The following is an 8,481-nucleotide window of genomic DNA, read 5'->3' on the forward strand; positions in this document are numbered from 1 at the left end:
GTACAGTGGTAAGTCTGCCGATTTACAACACTAAAATCAGGAGTTCGATTTCCCTCGATGGACTCAACAGATAGCCCGCTGTGGCTTTGCTACAAGAAAACAAACAAAATTATATTATTTACGCGGTCCATCAGAGTTTTCGAAGACCAGGGGAGTAGATCCTGGGGGTGATGGAGGGTATACATTCCCCCTTCATTTTAGGTGGGGGTATGGTACATACAATCATCTCCCCTACAGTTTTGTCTGTTGAATTGTTTTATTGCATCACAGGCCTACAAATTGTGTGGTTTGTTTTTGTGATTCTCGTGTTTTAACCAATCGAATTATATAATTAGGCCTAGATATAGGCTTTTTCAGTAGCCGAAATATACATATTTAATATAGGCGTGCTTCTAAGCTTTTCGATCTAAGTTATAGTTCGTAACTTCTAATCAGTCAGTAGGCCGAAGTATACATCCAAGTATCGTCGCAACAAGATTACTCTGTTACTGCATTTTACAGCTTTCAGGTTCACGTAATCATAGATTACCAATTTGCAATTTGAACAGTCCACATAAGTGGTTGCAAAAATCATCTCCCCCCATCGGGTGTAAAAAAATCTACGCCCCTGTCGAAGACAAAACTGTTCAGTAGTATTTCAGCCATGTGATATCCATAATATACATCGCCAATAATGTTTTTCAATTAATACTAGAGATCAACTCATTAGACAGGCTGAAATACAACAAACATTATACTGGTGATGGTGCGAACACATTGTGTAGGCGAGAAGAATGATGATAATTAATTACATGTGGCATAAGACGTTAGAAAGGAAAATGTAGAACATAAAGAGCTGAAGAGAGAATGTAGTCTTAGAAATATAAGTCTAATACGAATATCTTATTACAAGTATAATAAAGATAATAATGGTGTGTTTTCATAAGTTGTTTTTTATTTTCATGATGTAAACGTCTTTTGCTGGCTAAGAATGATTATAATCAGTAATATTTGAAAATTCATGATTTATCAATAACGACTTGCATAATTAACGACTCGCATAATGACCTGTGTTCAGTCTTGGCTGAAGTAGTTCAATATATGTATGTATTAAGAATCCTTGATCAGAATGTTTCATCATTTAAACTACATCTCATTATCTTAAACTATTATCCTTGTGCTATACGTATGAGAAACACCAGATAAAACTGTTTGCCACTGTCTTTGTTTTTGGTGATTCTTCTATTAAACATTCACTAGCGTCAAAATTGAAACATTCTCTCAGAAATAAGGAAAATAACAAGTATGTTGTAGTTTTAATAACATTCTTCAGGTAATTCGTCACAGATAACCTCATATTCATCAATTTTTAACACTGAGGTTAAATCTTGTGTCACCATGCTCTCATTTCTTTCCTTTTTTCTTATTATTATTTATTACTATTCTCTATATGCGACTGCTTCATTTATTTTAATTTGTTAGAACGTCTGTAAAAAACTCCATGTAATGTTTACAACATGCACATGATGCTACATATGTGTGTGTTCATTTACATACATATTGTTTATATACAGTACCATTATTCTTCATCAAGTACTCAAGACGTTTATAAGCAATAATAATAATAAATTATTTTACAAAAATTAAGTATTATGTAGGGATGGCAATGTCAAAGGTACCAAAACTAGGTAGGGATGAATACACAAAACCATACAAAATTTCCTACATAATAAGCCAAGTCTTTCCGAGAATTACTTGAAGTTACAATTATATGTTGAGTTCGTGCAGTTGCATGAATTCCGATTTGAATAGCCCGGCATGGCCAGGTGGTTAAGGCATTTGACTCGTAATCTGCAACCCCCTCACACCATACATGCTCCCCTTTTACCCGTGAGGGCATTATAATGTGATGATCACTCCCGCTATTCGTTAGTAAAAGAGTAGCCCAAGAGTTGGCGGTGGGTGGTGATGACTAGCTGCCTTCCCTCTAGTCTTACACAACTAAATTAGGAACGGCTAGCACAGATAGCCTCCGTGCAGATTTAAGCAAAACTAAAAAACAAACAAATAAACAAAAAACTAACAGATTTAGAGACAAGTGTTTAAGCTGACTCGCACTATATAGTGGCTAATAACTATAAGGTACGGCCCGGCATGGCCAAGCGTGTTAAGGCGTGCGACTCGTTATCTGAGGATCGCCGGTTCGCATCCCCGTCGCGCCAAACATGCTCACCCTTTCAGCCGTGGGGGCGTTATAACGTTTCGGTCAATCCCACTCTTCGTTCGTAAAAGAGTAGCCCAAGAGTTGGCGGTGAGTGGTGATGACTAGCTGCCTTCCCTCTAGTCTTACATTGCTAACTTAGGGACGACTAGCACAGATAACCCTCGAGTAGCTTTGTACGAAATTCCAAAAACAAACAAACAAACTATAAGGTATTGACTCGGTAATTACTGGCTACGTATGTAGTGATTTTTGTATGGTTTAAATTGGTTTTGTGTATTTACCCCTATCTTATTTCTATACTCATTGACATTCCTGCCACTGCATCAGACGTAATATTTGCCAAAAAACAAAAAAAAAAAAAATTTTATTGAATAGATTGATAAGTGAACATTTGTTTTAGTTTTATAATTCGTTGGTAATATATATTGTTAACACCATATGAGTTTTTCATTTTTTTTCTAATTTTAGATTGCATTCGAGGCCAGAGAAGTTAAAAGAATTCCTCCAAGATAGTACAAATACCCGGAAAAGCACTGTACTAATATTAAAGTGTTGATGTTGTTGTTTTGAATTAAGCACAAAGCTACACAATGGGCTATCTGTGCTTTACCCACCACGGGTATCGAAACCCGGTTTTTTAGCGTTGTAAGTCCGCAGACACACCGCTGAGCCACTGGGGGCATTATTAAAGGGATACTTACATAACCCGCGACTTCTAACTTCACCAACAATTTTCTGCAGGTTCGTACAATCGCCTCCACTGTGTGTTTAGGCAATATCAATTGACAGGAAGGATGTCATACAGATCCCAGACCATGAAGGATGATAAAGGCATGCACACACACACACACACAGGCTCAACCACACTGAAATGTAGATACTGTTTAAGGAGGATTCGATTCCCCTCGGTGGACTCTGCAGATAGCCAGATGTGACTTTGCTATAAGAAAACACACGCACACACACACACACATTATAATGTATTTTTTTAATAATTAAGAAGCTGATGTTTCAAACTTGCACATTAATAACATGTACATAGATCTGTCGGTTCATAAATTCTTGTTCTCGTTGATACCTCGAATAGTAACTTATATTATTTTTTCTTCCTTTCTTTCAGTATTTTTTGTTTAAATAGTTCTGGCAAATATTATGCTTGTGCAATCACAAACATTCATCACATAAGAAACTTTTGTGCTGCTATCTAGAGAGCAGAAATGAAACTGTTAGTTATGAAATGTGGAAATAACTTTCCTGAAAGGGTGCCGAAGGTTTGGTTTGGTTTGTTTTGAATTTCGCACAAAGCTACACGAAAACTATCTGCACTAGTCGTCCCTAATTTAGCAGTGTAAGACTAGAGGTAAAACAGCTAGTCATCACCACCCACCGCCAACTCTTGGGCTACTCTTTTACCAACGAATAGCGGAATTGATCGTCACATTATAACGTCCCATGGCTGAAAGGTCGAGCATATTTGGTGTGACAGGGCCGTAGGTCAGCCTGGAAATATTACCTTTTGTAACCACATTCACTATATATTCATACAGTCAATAGTCACTAAAATGATGTCACATAAGGGATGCTTAATTTTGCAGTTTGTATTGTCATGCCATGAATTAGGAAGAGAATTATGCATGCTGTAGGCTAGCCTACGACACAGCCTGACATTTGAACTTCGAAAGCAAGAAATAAAATAATTATTTTCTTTTGAAACAACACTTTTTGCGACCCTACAGAAGTATATCTGGTATATACTTCTTATAAACTGAACTTAGAGCTACGTAATAATTTTCTTTTTTATTATTTCTCCACAAAAATACGTGCGGTAGAAGAACAGAACAACATTACTGTTGTGGAAACTGTAAACATTCGACAATAGCATTTATATGATAAATGAGGCTGTAACTCAACTTTAACAACTATTTGTAAACATCATAGGGTAATAGACTTGAGATAACAACCAATTTTATTCTCGGTCCATCCCTACGTACTAAGCATTAGATTGCTTAGTGATACAAATGTATCTCTGAATACATTTTTACTTCAAGTGGGTTTCTCGTCATCACGGCTTAGTGATACTGTTTATTGGATGGGTTTAGAGACTGCTCAACTATTACACAAAAATTCATTTTTTCATCCAAATTGTACTGAAAATTTAAATCCTGGTAACACACATGTACTATCTTGCTTTTATCACAATTAAAACCCATCTACCAACAATTAATTGCCTAACTCGCTAAATGATCTAAATCCTTATGTAAATCGCCCCCCAGTGGCTCAGCGGTATGTCTGCGGACTTATACGCTAAAATCCGGGTTTCGATACCCGTGGTGGGCAGAGCACATATAGCCCATTGTGTAGCTTTGTGCTAAATTCAAAACAACAACAACAACCTTATGTAAATCAACAGCATTTTATTCACAATTAGCAACTCACAAGACTTTAACATCATCAGTAAATTTAAATAATTTATTGAGAATTCCTTCTTCTATGTTATTTCTGTAAGCCAAAAAAGTCCAATGGCTGAGAACTGAGATTCCACTTGTGACATTAATTCAGTTTGAGTGAGCTCTTTTTGTATCAGTTCTTGCTTTTTCTATCTACCCACCCTTCTATCTAGTTTGCTAACTTATTTCCTACATCATATAGAGATAATTTCTTTTAAGGTTTTTATATGGCACCTTATCAGATGCTTTCTGAAAATCCAGGTATAATAAATTTACAATCATATCCTCATCTAAATGAGCAATAACTTTTTCAAAGAATGTCAAAAGGTTTGTGAGGCAAGATTTTCCTTTAGTGAAATCATGTTGACGATACAATTAAATTCTAAACTTTGCTAAATTAATTTGCATAATTTAACAAACGTTCCAAAACTTTTCCCTCAGTCGATGCAATAATAACTGGTCTATAATTACTGGGATAATTTTTATTGCCTTTCTTAACAACAGGAATTACATTAGCTAGTTTCTAATCCTCTGGTATCTCTTCACTACTCAGGGACTGACAAAAGTAGTGGTAAGTGGTTCACATACGCAACTTTTAACTTCCTTCAAAACTATTGGGCTCTTGGCCCAGCATGGCCAGGTGGTTAAGGTACAAGACTTGTAATCCGAGGATCACAGGTTCGAATCCCCGTCACACCAAACGTGCTTGACCTTTCAGCTATGGGGGGCGTTACAATGTGATTGTCAGTCTCACTATTCGTTGGTAAAAAGTAGCCCAAGAGTTGGCGGTGGGTGGTGATGACTAGCTGCCATCCCTCTAATCTTGCACTACTAAATTAGGGATGGCTAGCATAGATAGCCCTTGTGTAGATTTGCACGAAATCAAAAAAAAAACATTGGGGAAATACTATCTGGCCCAAGAGCATCATCGGTTTTTAAACTTCCCAATTTTTTCTTAATCAGCACAGAGTTAATGCAGTCATTTTATTTGATCTCGTTTCCATTAGTCAACTGTTCAAGATGTGAAATAATGCTTAAATTTTCATTTGTAATAACCGAAGAAAAACTAAAAGTGAATATTCCAGCCGTCTCATAGTCACCAGATACTAACCTTCCTTTATCATACCTCAAGCGTTCTACCGCTATATTAACATTTGGTTTATCCTTAATGCATTTTTTAAAAATCCTCATTGTTAATTTTATATTTTCAGCCAACATTTTCTCGTACATCTTTTCCCTAATTTTCTGTTTCACCAACTTTCTTGATTTTCTATCATCGTCTAAATTTCCTTTAATACCAGTTAGTTTAAATTTCTTGGGGCATCGCCTAACGCGTAAGGCGTGCGACTCCTAATCCGAGAGTCGCGGGTTCGCGCCCGCGTCGCGCCAACTATGCTCGCCCTTTCAGCCGTGGGGGTGTATAATGTGACGGTCAATCCCACTATTCGTTGGTAAAAGAGTAGCCCAAAAGTTGGCGGTGGGTGGTGATGACTAGCTGCCTTCCCCTCTAGTCTTACATTGCTAAATTAGGGACGACTAGCGCAGAGAGTCCTAGTGTAGCTTTGCGCGAAATTCAAAACAAACACACAATAGTTTTCTAAAAATTATTTATTACAGATTTCACAAACAATAAAATTTTACACCAACATGAAACACGTCAAAATGAGCGTAAAGTAAAGAAAAAAACCTAAAATATACGCATATATTGAAAACGACTGAGGTGTGGAAAATGCTTTAGCGACTCTGACAGTTACTTTGAATCGAATCGTGAAAGCAATTTTTATTTGAAAAGTTTGACCCAAAACTAAAGTTTTTGAGGTTAATGCAATCGGAGTGTTCAGAAAATCATTTTTATTTCGCTTCCACATGTGATATAGTTTTGGAATGATGAAATGAATAAATAAAAAACTTTGAGGGCCACATGATGGCTGTTAGAATGGCAGCAAATAAAAAGGGAACCAAGGACGGGCAGCACAAAGTTAACAGTTGATGTGGAACTTTGATCCATCATGGCGGTGGGTGATCTATAGGTTCGATGCCTAGAGTTAGATGTTGGGGAAAAGGGATTAAGGGACGACGGAAGAAAGAGAACTAGTGCAAGTGGATTCGTCTGTGGGAAGTGGTTGAAATTCAGCTGAAGTATCTATGAATAGGGCATTAGACGAATTGGTTGATGAGTGATAGGTTTGAGGGGGCATAGGATGAATTAGGTATTATAATTTATTCCGGACGAGTGTCTATTATGTTACGTACGTTAGGTATTTTGAATTCAAATAGATAGAAATTTTAATTTTAATTTAGAAGTTAATTGAATGTCGATATATATCATATTTATAACATTTGCCAACAAGATTGAAACACGCAATTTTTTTCAAAGCAGGTAAACTTTAATATAGAAACAACAATACAATTCATAATAACGGTTATTACAAATAATGGTTTACATATAAAAGTTTTGAAAACTTATAAACAATACTGAGTCTCATATTTAGTCTGAAACTGCATCTTTTATTGACGGTTCACGTAGGTCGAATTAACTTTATGTTTATATTGTTACAATTCGCTTATGGCTAGCCTCGCACCATTTACGAGCTTACTTTTCTCCGAGGAAGATATCTAATGTTATATTAGAAATACTATTAATGTCCGAAGTTGAATAGTTTGTAGCGTTTGAAATCTTTCAGCTTTCCTGCTCAAATATCTGTAGTTTTCTGATTAATAAGGGTTTATCACAATTATAGTTTCCGAGTTTTATAGTAGCGAACCAACAATATTATTAAACTGTCTCCTGGCACGCCGATTTATAAATTTTAGGTGAATTTTTTGAAAATTCAGTTGGCCCAACAATACTGGTATTTACGTACATATGTACACATTGTTGATTCTTACACTCGAGAATCTTCTACAAATTTAGTGAATAGGCGATAATTTCGCAACACACAATTAACAATATAAATTACATGCGTTTATAAATATATATTCAACTAAAACAAACATCGACATTAAAATTGATACATAATAGTAAATTCGTTACAGATGGAAATGGTTGCTGAAGGGGATGTCGACTCCATGTTATCCTTAGGAGGTTCAGTAATCGGTAGGGCCTGTGTGGTTTTCCTTTTCCTGTAAGGTTTCGTTTGGGTAGACTGAATGATTGTGACATTGCCATCGGTTGTTGTGCAGGCGTCTCGTGTGATATTTGGGGATATTGGGTAGATTGGTTGCTGGTTGGTGTTAGTTTTCAAGTTTGAGTTGACCGAAGAACGAGTGATTAGGTATTAGTGGAAGCCGAAGTCTTCGGACGTCTGTTTCAGGAAGTGGCTGCTGAATAATAGGGACCGTGACTAGTGGCTGTAGGCGGCAGATATATTTATGGTGCGGTTGTTCGGCTTTAAAGTGGTACAGATGGCAGGAGGTGCCATGGATGAGGATATGGTATAAGACTTGCTATGATATTGTAACTATCTTAGCAGGTGGTTTTTCTGAACATCGTAAAATAATTATGTGGGCTGGGTGAAACTGGATATTCAGGGAGTGTTCTATTGTCATTTTAATGTCTTCGTGATTTATAAAGGGAGCAACATCTCTTAGAAATACCATGTATAGTTGGGACTGGTTCATGGGGTGTTGCAGGAGACCGGTGGCGTAGAGTGCTAAGGATTGCAGAGGTATATCAGAGCCGAGTTGGATGTAGCCTTTGAGAAAATAACGCCACGTCTTTGCATCCTGGTCAAATGCGACTTCTAGCTTGTACTTGTCGATGAAATCAATGACCTCACGCGGCAAGAAGGTTGTGAGTAGTGTATCTTGGATTAAAGGAGGATTATGTGC

The sequence above is a fragment of the Tachypleus tridentatus genome, chromosome 1 (assembly GCF_004210375.1).
Source record: "Tachypleus tridentatus isolate NWPU-2018 chromosome 1, ASM421037v1, whole genome shotgun sequence".
NCBI classification, from domain to species: Eukaryota; Metazoa; Arthropoda; class Merostomata; order Xiphosura; family Limulidae; genus Tachypleus; species Tachypleus tridentatus.